The 14,178-nt window shown below is 40.0% G+C and overlaps 1 long non-coding RNA gene and 1 pseudogene across 1 annotated transcript; both read right to left on the bottom strand.

Moving 5' to 3' along the window:
* Positions 1–9,991: 9,991 nt before the first annotated feature.
* LOC110816623 (uncharacterized) lies at positions 9,992–10,899 on the bottom strand. Its single transcript, XR_002540056.2, has 2 exons — positions 10,845–10,899; positions 9,992–10,437 (listed from the first exon to the last, which is right to left on the bottom strand). It is a non-coding gene; the product is annotated as an uncharacterized LOC110816623 (long non-coding RNA).
* Positions 10,900–12,056: 1,157 nt separating this feature from the next.
* Positions 12,057–13,827, bottom strand: LOC110816615 (uncharacterized; annotated as a pseudogene).
* Between the last annotated feature and the right edge of the window lie 351 nt (positions 13,828–14,178).

The raw sequence follows: 14,178 nt of genomic DNA, 5'->3' as shown, positions 1-14,178 counted from the left end.
ATTTAATAGAAATAAAAATAATGATAAAAATGGATAAAATTAAATTTGGGGTTAAATTGAAAAAAAATTTGGAAAAAATGGGTGAAAATTCAGATTCTAGAGGTGTTTTTGAAAAGAAAATCAGAAATGGGGGGTCAAAACGTAATTTAGAAAAATTACGCCACGTCAACAGCCACGCAGCGGCCCGGTCAACGGCTCCGGCCAACCAGGACACGCCGCGTGGCAAAGAAGCTGACACAGGAAGGCCACGCAGAATGGGCCACGTGGGCAATCTGCGTGCGCGCGATCAGATAGCTGAGATCCGTTCCCGCGCGCACGGATGGCCCAGATCAAACGCGTGCACGGACGGCCTAGATTGCACGTGTGCGGACGGCCCAGATCCCATCGCAATGGACGACCCAGATTCATTTCTAATTTACTCGCGATCGGACGGTCTATATTAAATCGTGATGGACTGCTCAGATTAAAAGAGAAATATTATAAATAATCTCATCCACACCCAACCTCAAACCTTAGCCGCCAGAGCCCTCGCCGGAGAAGACAACCCAGCCACCGGAGGAACTGATCGCCGCCACACCGGAGCACTTTTCGGCCGCCAAATGAGGTTAAATTTCTTTCCTTGGCTCAGATTTCGATGCTGAACCCCCCTGTGGCCAAATCGGAGTCAAACCACCGCCGAGTTGGCTGAAAAACACCGCCGAATCCCAGCGGCACTGCCGCAGGTTTTCTCGACTCTTACCTCTGATGAGGCCCTTCCCGATTCTCGTTCGATGTAATTTTTACACCACTGTGACCACCGTTCTTTCCTCTACAGGTTGACCATAGTAAAATGCCAAATTGCGACTCGCGCCGGAGGAGCCGCCGCACCCGAGAGCTCCGCCGTTGGTAAGTCTAAGCTTTTTGAGTTTTTTCGGGCCACCGAGGGCCTTATGTGTGTTTTATCACAGGAACCAATGCAAGTTTGGCCAAATTCGACCGAAAATAGCCAACTCGAGGAGGATCGCCGCCGCTTGCGGCTGCGCCGACACCGGAGCACGGCGGAGCCGCCATGTCGGAATTCTGAAATTGGCCGAGGAGGCCCTAGGTCTGATTTAGAGTTTTTTGGCGACATGTGCAGGTACCGGAAGTGTGTTTCAGTTCTCGAAAAAAAAAATTCAGGGAATTTAGAGACTGCCCGTAGGCACAGTGCCGATGCCGACCCGGACGTGGTACAAGGTATGTACACTATCTGTAACCATATTACTCATGTTTTATTTGACACTAGTGCATCGCATTCATTTGTTTCACGTGTTTTTGCATCCAAACTTAATGTATCACCTAATAAACTTGATTCAATGTTATTTGTGTCTACTGCTGGGGGTAAAACACTATTAGGAGAAGTTGTCTACAGGATTTATGCCGTGGAGATAGCAAATAGGAAACTGAGTGTAGACCTAATAGGGTTAGACATGGGGAATTTTGATGTAATTTTAGGGATGGATTGGCTAGCAGTGTATCACGCCACCATAGATTGCTTTAATAAGAAAGTTGTATTTAATCCTCCTAATGAGGAGTCATTTACAAATTAATAAAATTATTTGGTACTTATTCCCTGATGGAAATTTTCCTTAATTTTCAAGTACTTTAACCTTGCTATTTTCTCTAACTAGGCAAGCCCAAGAAAGAAATTTGTATCCAAGAGATTTCGGTAGTCCAAGACTTACCAGATGTATTTCCGGATGAACTACCCGGACTGCCAGTGGACAGGGAAGTTGAGTTCACTATAGACCTACAACCAGGCACCCAACCCATTTCGGTTGCTCCTTACCGCATGAGCCGTGTTGAGATGGAAGAGCTGAGGAAACAGATCACTGAATTACAAGACAGTGGTTTTACTAGACACAGTGTATCTCCTTGGGGTGCTGGAGTCACTTTTGTCAGGAAGGGAGATAGAACATTGAGACTATGTATTGATTACAGAGGATTGAACAAGGTCACAATCAAGAACAAATATCCCCTTCCCAGAATTAATGACCTCTTCGATCAGCTGCAGGGCGCGCAGGTCTTCTCCAAAATAGACCTGCGATCAGGTTACCATCAGGTGAAAATAAGAACAGAAGACATCCCCAAAACGGCCTTTCGAACCCGGTACGGACACTATGAGTTCCTAGTCATGCCATTTGAGCTAACCAACGCTCCGGTCATCTTTATGGATCTGATGAACAGGGTCTTCAGAGAATTCTTGGATCAATTTGTTATCGTGTTCATCGATGACATCTTGGTCTACTCAAAAAGTAGAGAAGAGTATGTTCACCATCTAGCCCAAGTTTTGCAGGTCCTCAGAAAGAAGAAGCTATATGCAAAGTTAAGTGTGAATTCTGGCTTGAGCAGATCGCCTTCCTAGGACACATCATATCGAAGGAAGAAATATCAGCGAATTCCGAAAAGGTTGAAGTGGTACTTGGCTGGGAGAAGTTGACATCAGTTAAGGAAATCCGTAACTTCCTGAGAATGGCAGGTTATTACCGCAGGTTCGTCGAAGGATTCTCTAGTCTAGCAGCTCCCCTAACCCGACTCACAAAGAAGAATGCCAAGTTTGAGTGGAATGAGGACTGTGAGAGAAGTTTTTCAAAATTAAAGGAGCAGCTGACCACTGCACCCGTGTGGGCTTTATCGAGTGGATCGAGGGGATATACAGTTTATAGTGATGCCTCTTATCTAGACCTGAGTTGTGTCCTAATGCAGCATGGGAAGGTCATAGCCTACGGGTCCAGACAGTTAAAGAATCATGAGAAGAATTATCTCACCCATGACTTGAAACTTGGCGCAATCATACACGCCTTGAAAACCTAGCCCCATTATTTATACGGAGAGACCTTTCAGATCTATACCGATCATAAGAGTTTGAAACACATATTCACTCAAAAGGATCTCAACATGCATCAGAGAAGGTGGATGAAACTCCTTAAGGACTATGATTGTGATATCTTGTATCATCCGGGTAAGGGCAACGTAGTGGTAGATGCTCTCAGTAGGAAAAGTACAGGTATCTTAGCTCATTTGATGATTTCAAAATGCATGCAGATTGGGGCCACACAACAGGTTCTGCTTCAGGACCTGAAGAGAGTCGCATATTTGAGCTGTCTGACCGTCCAGCTCGAGTTAATACAGAGAATAAGGGAAGCCCAGTCAGTCGACCCAGCCCTAGTAGCCCGCAAGAATGATGCAGAACAGGGAGTGAGCTCAGAATTCCGAGTCTCTACCGATGGGTTACTTCGGTTTTAGGACAGGGTGTGTGTCCTAGATGACAGTGAGTTAAAGAGAGACATCATGACAGAGTCTCATAGTTCGAAGTTTACCATGCATCCCGTAAGTACCAAAATGTACCAAAGCATGCGACCCTGGTTTTGGTGGAATAGGATGAAGAGGGACATAGCTGACTTTGTATCTAAATGCTTGGTATGTCAGCAGGTCAAGGCAGAGCATCAACGCCTAGGTGGGTTACTTCAGCCTTTACCGATCTCGGAGTGAAAGTGGGAACATATCTGTAATGCCCAACAATTTTAGAATTTTATTGTTATTATCATTAATTTTATTATTTATTTATTTTATTTATTTTATTTATTTAGTTTATTTTAATTTAAGTTAATAAAAATAAAAACAACAATAATTGTAAAATTGGGTAAAAATATTATTTGGATTTAATTAAAATTGATTTTGGGAAAAAGGGGTGAAAATTAGGATTCTGGGGGTATTTTTGAAAAGAAAATCGGAAACCGGGGGTCAAAACGTAATTTAGAAAAATTGCGCCCTGTCAGCGCCACGTCAGCAGCCACGTCACCGGCCCAGTCAGCAGCTCTGGCCAACCAGGACCTGCCGCGTGGCAAGACCATGTCGACCCGGGAACGGGCCACGTGGGCGATCCGCGTGCGCGCGATCAGACGGCCCAGATGCGTCCCCGCATGCACGGACGGCCCAGATTTAATCAAAATGGACGGCTGTGATCAAAAGGAAAAAGGGTATAAATAAAATCCCCACACCTGACCACAAAAACCCTAGCCGCCTGCCCTCGCCGGAGAAGACGAACCAGACGCCGGAGGAGCCGACCGCCACCACCCGCCACCCGCCGCAGCACCGGGGAGTTTTCTGACCGCCAATCGAGGTAAATTTCATACTCCCGGCTCGTTTTTCAATGCTGAGTTCCCCTGTGGCCAAATCGGAGCCAAAATCTAGGCCAAACGGCCGAAAAACACAGCCGAAACCCAGCGGCACCGCCGCGCCCCTCCTCGGTTTTTGCCTCCGATGAGGCCCTTTCCGGCCTCCGTTTGATACAATTTTTATATCACCGTGATCACCATTCTTTTCTCTACATGTTGATCGGAGCCAAATCACCAAAACACGAACCTCGCCGGAGAGCCGCCGCACCCGAGAGCACCGCCGCCGGTAAGCTTCTGTTTTTCGTAATTTTTTGGCCCCCCGAGGGTCCTAAGATTGTTTTATCACAGGGACCGATGCAAGTGTGGCCGAATTCGGCCAGAAACGGCCAACTCAAGGCGAATCGCCACTGCAAGCGACGGCGCCGTAGCCAGAGCAGGCAGAGCCGCCGTGCCGGAATTGCGATATTGGCCAAAAGGGGCCCTGGGTCTAATTTGGGATTTTTGGGACACGTGCAGGTACCAGTAGTGCGTTTCAGTTCCCCAAAAAAAATTCAGGAAAAATTAGGGACAGCCTGTAGGTGCACTTTATAGCCGTATTCGGACCCCGAAATAAGTAAGGACCCCTCACCCTATTTCCTATCACGGTATTAAAGTTCAATAAATGATAAAACGATATTTTATGAATCAATAGATGTGTGAAATTGTTTAAGATCGCTAATAGAGCCCGAGTCTGGTGTGTTTGTCGGTTAGCTGTTGTTTGGCCTATTTTACGGTTTTAAATGCAGTATGAGGTATGATGTTTTCATTTCATAGTTTCGTGTGCATATATTACTGTTTTATTGATTATGGGTTGAATGACTGAGAACCCGATGTTGTATGTCGTCTTGTTTGGCATAAATTACTAGTTTGCTTGTTTGTGTGTGTGAATTGATGATGCTGACTGAGGAAAAGGGGAATGAAAGGTTATGTAAATTGATAATTGTATAATGTGATCAGCCTGACTAGATATCCTGGGAGATGGTGGACGGACCGGGTCCGTAGGGAACCCTACCGAGATTGTGGTCTCTCATACTGGACGGGGTATGGAGACCTTATGTGTTTTGGCGCCCATACCGGACGGGGTATGGGGACGGCCCGTTTCACCCTCATACCGAACGGGGTATTGAGGTTTATAGTTTTGGCGCCCATACCGGACGGGGTATGGGGACGACCCTGTAATCTGATTACAAGTGTTAAGGGTTCACGGGTAGCGGGACCCCTATGGATCCCCATGGATACTAGTATGCTGGTAAATGAGGAAAAATATGTTGTGTAATGATTGAATTGCAAAAGGCGGGATAAGTATTATGTTATACAGCTCACATGATTTCATGATGATGATAATGTTATTGCTTTCGTATATTGTTTTATGAATTTCACCGAGGTATGTGGATAGTAAAGGATTTTATTATTGATAAAAGAATTTGTTGTAAATTATGCTCCATTGGTCTTTTTGTGTTTTCTACCCACCTTTACCTCCGTGACGGTGAGATAGTGTGATGTCTTTACTGGGCTGGTGTAGCTCATTCCTTATTTAATCATTTCAGATCATGAAGACATTGTTCCCGAGCCCATTCCGCAGGAAGACGGCGAAGGGGACGCCTGAAGACTCCGTAGTTATATTTATAGCTTTTATTTTCGAGTTTCTCTTTTAGTTAGTTTGTTCTTTTATACTTTGAGCACGTTTTTGGTTTTAGTGTAAGGGATGTTAATCAAATTTTTATTACGCTTCCGTATTTGACCTTTTTAATACACATATTTCATTTTAAAATTCCGGGGCCGTTACAATATCACCATGGACTTTGTAACGGGGTTACCCATGGCACGTTTAGGACATGACACCATCTGGGTAATCGTTGACCGGCTTACCAAATCTTCCCACTTCCTAGCCATCAGGATGACCAATCTCTTGGACAAGTTGGCAAGAATGTATATCCGAGAAATAGTCAGATTGCATGGAGTTCCAGTGACAATGGTATCCGACAGGGACCCCAATGTCACTTCTCGATTTTGGAGTAGCTTTCAGTAGGCCATGGGAACAAAGTTGTCTCTCAGTACTGCGTTCCATCCTCAGACTGATGGACAGTCAGAAAGGACAATCCGTACACTTGAGGATATGCTCCGAGCTTGTATCCTTGACTCTAGAGGCCATTGGAACGACCATGTACCCCTGATAGAATTTGCCTATAACAATAGCTATCAAGCGACTATTGGTATGGTTCCGTATGAGGAGTTATATGGGCACACATCGTCGATTTGTTGGGAAGAATTGGACGACAGAAAATTGTTTGGCCCGGAGTTGGTGGAGGAGACCACGTTTAAAATAGTTAAAATCAGAAAGAACATTCAGACGGCTCAGAGCAGGCAGAAGAGTTATGCAGACACTCGGATGAGAGATTTAGTGTTTGAGAAAGGCGACCGGGTGTTCCTTAAGGTCACTCCTTTTAAGGGAATTAGTAGGTTTGGTAGGAGGGAAAAACTGAACCCCCGATTTATTGGACCATTTAAAGTCTTGGACAGGATTGGTATTGCCGCCTACAGACTAGCACTGCCTCCAGAGCTCTTCAAGGTCCACAATGTGTTCCATGTGTCCATGTTATGTAAGTACAACCCGGACTCCTCTCATGTCTTGTCTCATGAACCGCTTCCACTCCAAGAGAACTTGTCTTATGAGGAAGTACCAGTCGGTATCACAGACCGAAAGAGCAGAATACTCCGCAACCGAAAAATATCATTTGTAAAGGTCGTGTGGCAGAACCACATGCCAAGGGAGGCTACCTAGGAACTAAAATGAGACTTTAGAGCCCAGTATCCCCATTTGTTCGACTAGAAGTAAGAGACAAATTTGGGGGACCAAATTTCTTTAGGGGAGGGGGTTCTAACACCTTAATTTTTATTTTTATTATTATTATTGGAATTAAAATAATTTTATTTTATTTTAATTTTTCTTTTATTTATTTATTTAAGTAATAATATAATTGTTTTAATTTAGTTTAATTTAATTTAATGAAAATAAAAATAATAATAATGATAAAAATGGGTAAAATTATTTTTCGGGTTTAATTGAAAATAATTTTGGAAAAATTGGGTGAAAATTCGGATTCTCGGGTGTTTTTGAAAATAAAATAAAAAACCGGAGGTCAAAACGCAATTTAGAAAAATTGCACCACATTAGCAGCCATGTCAGCGGCCCGGTCAGCGGCTCCGGCCAACTAGGACACGCCGCGTGGCGGAGACACTGACGCAGGAATGCCACGCAGAACGGGCCACGTGGGCGATCCCCGTGCGCGTGATCGGACGGCTGAGATCCGTTCCCGCTCGCACAGACGGTCCAGATAAAACGCGCGCACGGATGGCCCAGATTGTACGTGTGCAGACGATCCAAATTGAATCACGCACGAATGGCCCAGATCGCATCGCGATGGACGATCCAGATTCATTTCTAATTTAATCGCGATCGGACAGTCCAAATTAAATCGTGATGGATGGCTCAGATTAAAAGGGGAAGGTTATAAATAATCTCATCCATACCCAACCCCAAACCCTAGCTGCCAGAGCCCTCGCCGGAGAAGACAACCCAACCACCAGAGGAACCGACCGCCGCCACCCGCCGCCACACCCACACCGGATCACTTTCTGGCCGCCAAACGAGGTAAAATTTCTCCCCTTGGCTCAGATTTCAATGCTGAACCCCTCTGTGATCAAATCAGAGCCAAACCACCGGCCAATTGGCCGAAAAATACTGCCGAAGCCCAGCGGTGCCGCCGCAGGTTTTTTCTATTTTTGCCTCCAATGAGGCCCTTCCCGATTTCCCTTCGATGTAATTTTTACACCACTGTGACCACAGTCCTTTCCTCTACAGGTTGACCGGAGCAAAATGCCAAATCGCGACTCGCGCTGGAGGAGCCGTCGCACCCGAGAGCTCCACCGCCAGTAAGTCTCGATTTTTTGAGTTTTTTGGGCCCACTGAGGGCCTTACGTGTGTTTTATCACTGGAACCAATGAAAGTTTGGCCGAATTCAGCCAAAAACGGCCAACCTGTGGCAGATCGCCTCCGCTTGTGGCGGTGTCGTCGCCGGAGCACAGCGGAGCCGCTGTGTCGGAATTCCGAAATTGGCCGAGGAGGCCCTGGGTCTGATTTGGAGTTTTTTGGGGAAATGTGCAGGTACCGGAAGTGTGATTCAGTTCCCGAAAAAAAAATTCAGGGAATCTAGTGACTGCCCGTAGGCACAGTAAAAAACCGATTTTAGATTTTGAATCAAATAAGGATCTCTCACCCTATTTCCTATCACGGTATTAAAGTCTAATAAATGATAAAATGGTATTTTATGAATTCATGGATATGTATAATTAATTAAAGTTGCTAATGGAGCCCGAATCTGATATGTTTTTCGGTCAGTTCCTGTTTGATTTATTTTACAGTCTAAATGCAGTGTAGTATCTAATTTGTTTATTCTATGGCTTCGTATGCATGATTCACTGTTTAATTTATTATAGTTTGATTATTGTGAACCCGATGTTATGTTTGCTTGGTTTGATATTCGTTACTGGTTTACGTATTCATGTTTGATTGGGTAATTGAGACTAAGAACAAATAAGAATGAGATTGAGTTGATAAATGGATAGGTTAACAGCCTTACTAGACATCCTGGAAGATGGTGGACGGACCAGATCTATAGGGGACCCTACCGGGAACGTTGTCTCTCATACCGGACAGGGTATGGAGACTTTAAATATTTTGGAGTTCATACTAGATGGAGTATGGGGACGGCCCACTTCACCCTCATACCGGACGGGGTATTGAGGTTTATTGCTTTGGCACCCATATCGGACGAGGTATGTGGACGACCCTGGAATTAAGTTGTTAAAATGAATGATTCACGTGTGGCGGGAACCGCTATGGATCCCCATGGATACTGGTAGGTTGGTGAAAGAGGAAATTTGTTACTTGATGACTGAAATATTAAAAGTATGACACGTGTTATGTTACATAGTGCGTATGATTTCATGATATTATAATGTTATTGTTTTCATAAGTTGTTTTCATAAATCTCACCGAGATAAGTGGACAGTAAAGAGTTTTTATTATTGATAAATGAATTTGTTATAAATTATACTCCATTAGTCGTTTTATTTTCTACCAATCTTTACTTCTGTGACAGTGAGATAGTGTGACATTCTTTACTAGGCTAGTGTAGCTCATTCCTTACTTAGCCATTTCAGATCAGGAGGACTTGATTCCGGAACCCATTCCACAGGAAGACGGCGAGTAAATGCCTAAAAATTTTATAATTTTTCTTATATTATTCATTTATAATATTTACTTTAGTTAGCTTATTCTTTCATACGTTTAATACGTTTTGGTTATTGTGTAAGGGATGTTAATCATAATATTTTATTTCATTTCCACGCTTAAAATTTTATATATGCGTTTCCTTTTAATTTTCAGGACCATTACATAAATCATTCAATAAATAAAATAGTTTAATATTTTTTTTCATTCTTTTAGATATAGAGACCGTTTTTAACTCTAATTTTAAACGCAAACAGTTATTTAAAATTCAAATTTTATTAATATTATATTAGATGTTAAAAACAATTACAACCAATCTCCTAATTGCAATTAACTTGTAATTATTATTTTTTTATTATCCAAAGAATACAATTAACACTTTCTGATCCTACCAGTCTCCATCAATTATTATAACTCTAGTTTTAGATAATCAATTATGATTTTTATGATTTGTCGGCCACTTAAATTAAAATAGGAATAAATTTAAGAACTGAAATTTTGTAAACCATCAACGAACAAACCATTATGAACTTTGATTTTGATAAATTACAATGCAGAACAAATTTTTTAGCTTGATATACACAAGTAGAGGTGATACAATCTGTGTAGATTGTACATGATGAAACTTGAAATTCAGCATCTGGGTTCTTCCATCCATACTCTGCTAACACTTGCCCTGTAAATATAGCAAGATTTCATCTTCTCAATTTGACTTTTCCAGCAACTTAAGATTCTCTGCAATTCTCATGGTCAGTTTGGTAGGTTTCTTAGTAGTTTCATTTCTCTTTTTTGGTTAATTTATACACAATACAACTTAAAGAAGAACCAAAAATTTACCAAAAGAAAAATAAAATGCTCATCTTTTAGAATTGTTCCCAAATATGGACAAACTCAGCCCCAAGTGTTTTGTGGCTTGCAAAAACTCTTTTCTGGAGTTTTAAGCTAAGAATTCTACTTCTATTACCAGCCCTGTAAAAAAATTTGGACAAACCCACAATGAAAATATCAAGTATTAGGAAAATGGTCATTTAATTCTCACACAATCTGCACTTTTCAGTAGTCAAATTTATACATTCCACTGATTCAAATTTACAAACTCTACCAGCCATCCAATCAAGAGAATGATTTGGTTCCAAAATCAAACATAATTTTGATCCCAGATGATATGTTATAATCTTATCATAGAGTTAAGAATTTGAATTTGAAAGTAAAAGAAAATAAAAGAGAGAAATTTGAAAACAAAAGAAAGAAAAAGAGAGAGCCAGGGAAGAGGCAGTGCAGGGGTAGAACCAAAAACAGAAGGGTATATTGTTAATGACTCCATCCATGCTCTGCCTCTTCCCAGCCTGCGTCTCTGCTTTCACTCTCTCGCTTACCTTCAATCCTCAAACAAACACCGCTCTAATTTCTTCTGTGACTTTGCTGTCTTCTTGCTCTGTAATTATACGTTAATAAAGCTAATGTGTTTTGTATAGTACAGTCTCATGTACTACCCACGTGTACTATGTACTACACCAATTCATCAATTACATATATATATATATATATATATATATATATATATATAATACTCACTATCTATTTCCGATCATACCTTTTTTCAATATGTATATGTTAATCTTCTAATGATTAAGATAGATTAAGGCAGTACTAGCTGCCTTTTATTTGTGGGTAAATCCAGTACAACAATAAACCATCATTAATCTTCTAATGATTAATTAATTAAGATTAAAGGTAGTACAAGTTGTTCTTAGTTCAAGAATTGTATAAATATGAAGATGAACCAGACATGTTCTTAGCACAATACACTTTAGATCTTACAGATTTTCTTTGCTACCATCAAATCCAAATGTACCCACTAGACATTTAATCTTCTTTTTTTTTGGTTCTCCAATTCTTCTTCTTCTTCTTCTTTCTCCCTATCTATGTAGTTTGTTTGGAAACTGTTCTACTCCCTCGCTTGATTTCATTTTTTTCCTCTTCTCTACCACCATTTCACCATAAGAACTTAAACTCCAAGTAATTAACAAATGATGCAACATTCAAAAGTATTTGCCAAATATGTCGTTTATGTCTGTTCTTTTTTTTTTTTTTTAATTGACTTATTTGGTTATAAATTATAATTATGCCAAAATTCAAAGATTTCCCTATTACTTACCATATTTAATTATAGCACGAATATATTTGTTTTTTTAGATTAAATTTTAGAAGAAATTAACATTTGTGTGTAATCTTTTATTTTGTATAGGAGACAACACTAATAGCAAGTAATATCACAAAATAAACATATTCTTAAATTTATTCTTATGAAGATCTGATTTCTTATATTTTATTATTTGATTAATCTAATTTTATATTAACTTTTTTTCATCTTTACTATAGATGTTAAGATTCATACCCCTAATAAAAAATTGCTTTTATTTTAGTAAGAGTTTTTAATAGATTAAGTATTTTACTAATATTGTCTATAAATATAATATGTGTCATTATAATTATATACATATAAAATAATAAAAGGATAAAAATATTGTCTATAAATAGCACAAATATCATTTTTTTTTTATAAGGGTCTCATTAAAAAAAAAGAAGTATACAATATCATTACAATATGAATGTTGAAGATAAAGTAGAGCTCAAACTTGCCATATTCAAGAAGTGCATCCAATGATAGTTTATGATTAATCATAGAGATTTTTTTAAATAAAGAAAAAGAAAAAGGAGGAAGAAGGAAGGAAAACAAGATTTTGTTATTCAAATAAGTGTTAATTGGCAACAACAACATTAACTTTTTCTCATCATTTTAAAAATTCTATACATGTAATACTATCATACCTAATTGAAAAAAGGAAGTGAATATTTATTTCCAAAGAACTCTTGATTCTTCTGGTTCATAGTACATAGAGATGAATTTGTACTTAAGATTGTCTTGTTTAAAGTGACTACTTTAGCTTCCTATGCACTAAAAAATATAAAGCAATAAATAAAAATGAAGAGAAGAAGGTGAGATGGGGAGATTATGTTAGTATAACATCAAAGTCTGAAAGAGTCCACTCTGCAACCTCTTCTTGATCACTCACAGAAATTTCAGTACCAGAATCGATCTATGTCCAAATTCTTCTACCCGGAGGAGTACCTGGATCCTTAAACAATACAAAAGCAATAAAAAGTCAGAATTTATATTTAGCTTTACAACTAAGATAAAGTAAAATGTTTAAACCTGATAGAAGTCAAGTCTACTGGCTAAACCACCAACATCAAGCTCCCAAGTCCTTGGATCACCAATCCAACCATCCCCTTTTTTGCTCGGGTAGCCATATTCAGCCCATATTGGGTGAGACAGCAACTAAACAATCTCTTGTCCTTGAGGATTACAGTAAGGATCACAAGTACTTACAGGTTTCTCTAAATCTTTTGCATTTCCAGGAGCACAATAGAAATGATAAGCTCCATAAGCAAAGTTTTTTGTATCATTCCTGTGAATCTTTCTGTTATCTGGAGTAATATGGTATGGTGGGCAATTACGCAAATCTTTTGGGCTGCACCAAGTTGGAACATCTGGATTGATGATCATCTCACTATATTTGGTTACATCTGTGAGTACATCTCCATCACAGGGAGCTCCATTGGTCTTCCAGCAACTGCCAATATCTAGCAAGTAGAATTGGCTCTTGGGTCCTCCCCCATGTTTGATATCTAAAGTCAATCTAACTCTGAAATTGGGTGGCTCTGGAAGCTGAAGAAACATAACCGACAACCAATAGTAAAAGGCAATATTCCACCAAAATTCAAAAGTAAAAAATTTAAAAAAAATGAGAAAAAAGTACTTACAGTTTTGAGCATTCCCCGTGTCATATAATGATATCCTCCAGAAAATCCTCTAGTTGCATCAGCTCTTAAGTATAACATCAACCAAGGATATTTTGCCGAAGTTTTGAGCTTATGTTTAAACACCCAACCCCCAGTTCCAATTTTCTTCTCCCAAATTACTTGATAAAATGAGATATTATCAAACTTATCTTCAATCTTAGCATCCAATTCATAACTTCTATTAAACCATCCTCTCATTGTACCATCACTTAACAACTCTGTTTGTTGATGATTCAAGATCGGTTGATTCAGACACCCTTTTCCAAAATAAGAAAACTTACCTGGCTTAAATGGTCCTGTCTTTTTTCCATTCTCTAGACATAACCCAAATTTTGTATCATAGTTTCCATTTTTAAGCATAACTATCCAAAAATTCCATGGTCTTGGAAAATCTGGAACTTCACACAAAGAAACCAGGTATAATTTTTTATTAACTGCGTACAGGTCTGTGTTGTTCACTGCTGAACCAACACCAGGGAAGGACGTACCCACCCTAAGCCTATTATCTTTCCTTGATACCTTGTGTTTCAACAAGTATTCTGTCATTTAATAAAACGTTAATACATAAAAAAAAAAAAAAAAAAAAAAAAAAGAACTAAAGAATGAATGAAATTAAGAGGATAAAAATATAAAGCAGGAACTTTTTTTTGTTGGGTTTTGCTTAGTCCAGAGATCAAAGCAATCTGCAGCTCTTGGGCCACCCATACCAGGAGCTTATTCACCAACTTCGTTGCATTGGTTCGAAGCTTCAAACGCTGCTCTCAACCCTTCTCTTTTAATTCCTGGGTCTCCTACAGCCGATATATAAGGCATCTCTCGCACAGCCTCGACACTCAGTATTAG

Source organism: Carica papaya, chromosome 5 (genome assembly GCF_054855325.1).
Source record: "Carica papaya isolate Zhongbai chromosome 5, ASM5485532v1, whole genome shotgun sequence".
Lineage (NCBI taxonomy): Eukaryota > Viridiplantae > Streptophyta > Magnoliopsida > Brassicales > Caricaceae > Carica > Carica papaya.
The sequence above is the reverse complement of the archived record's forward strand: the minus strand, read 5'-3'. Positions and strand labels throughout refer to the sequence as shown.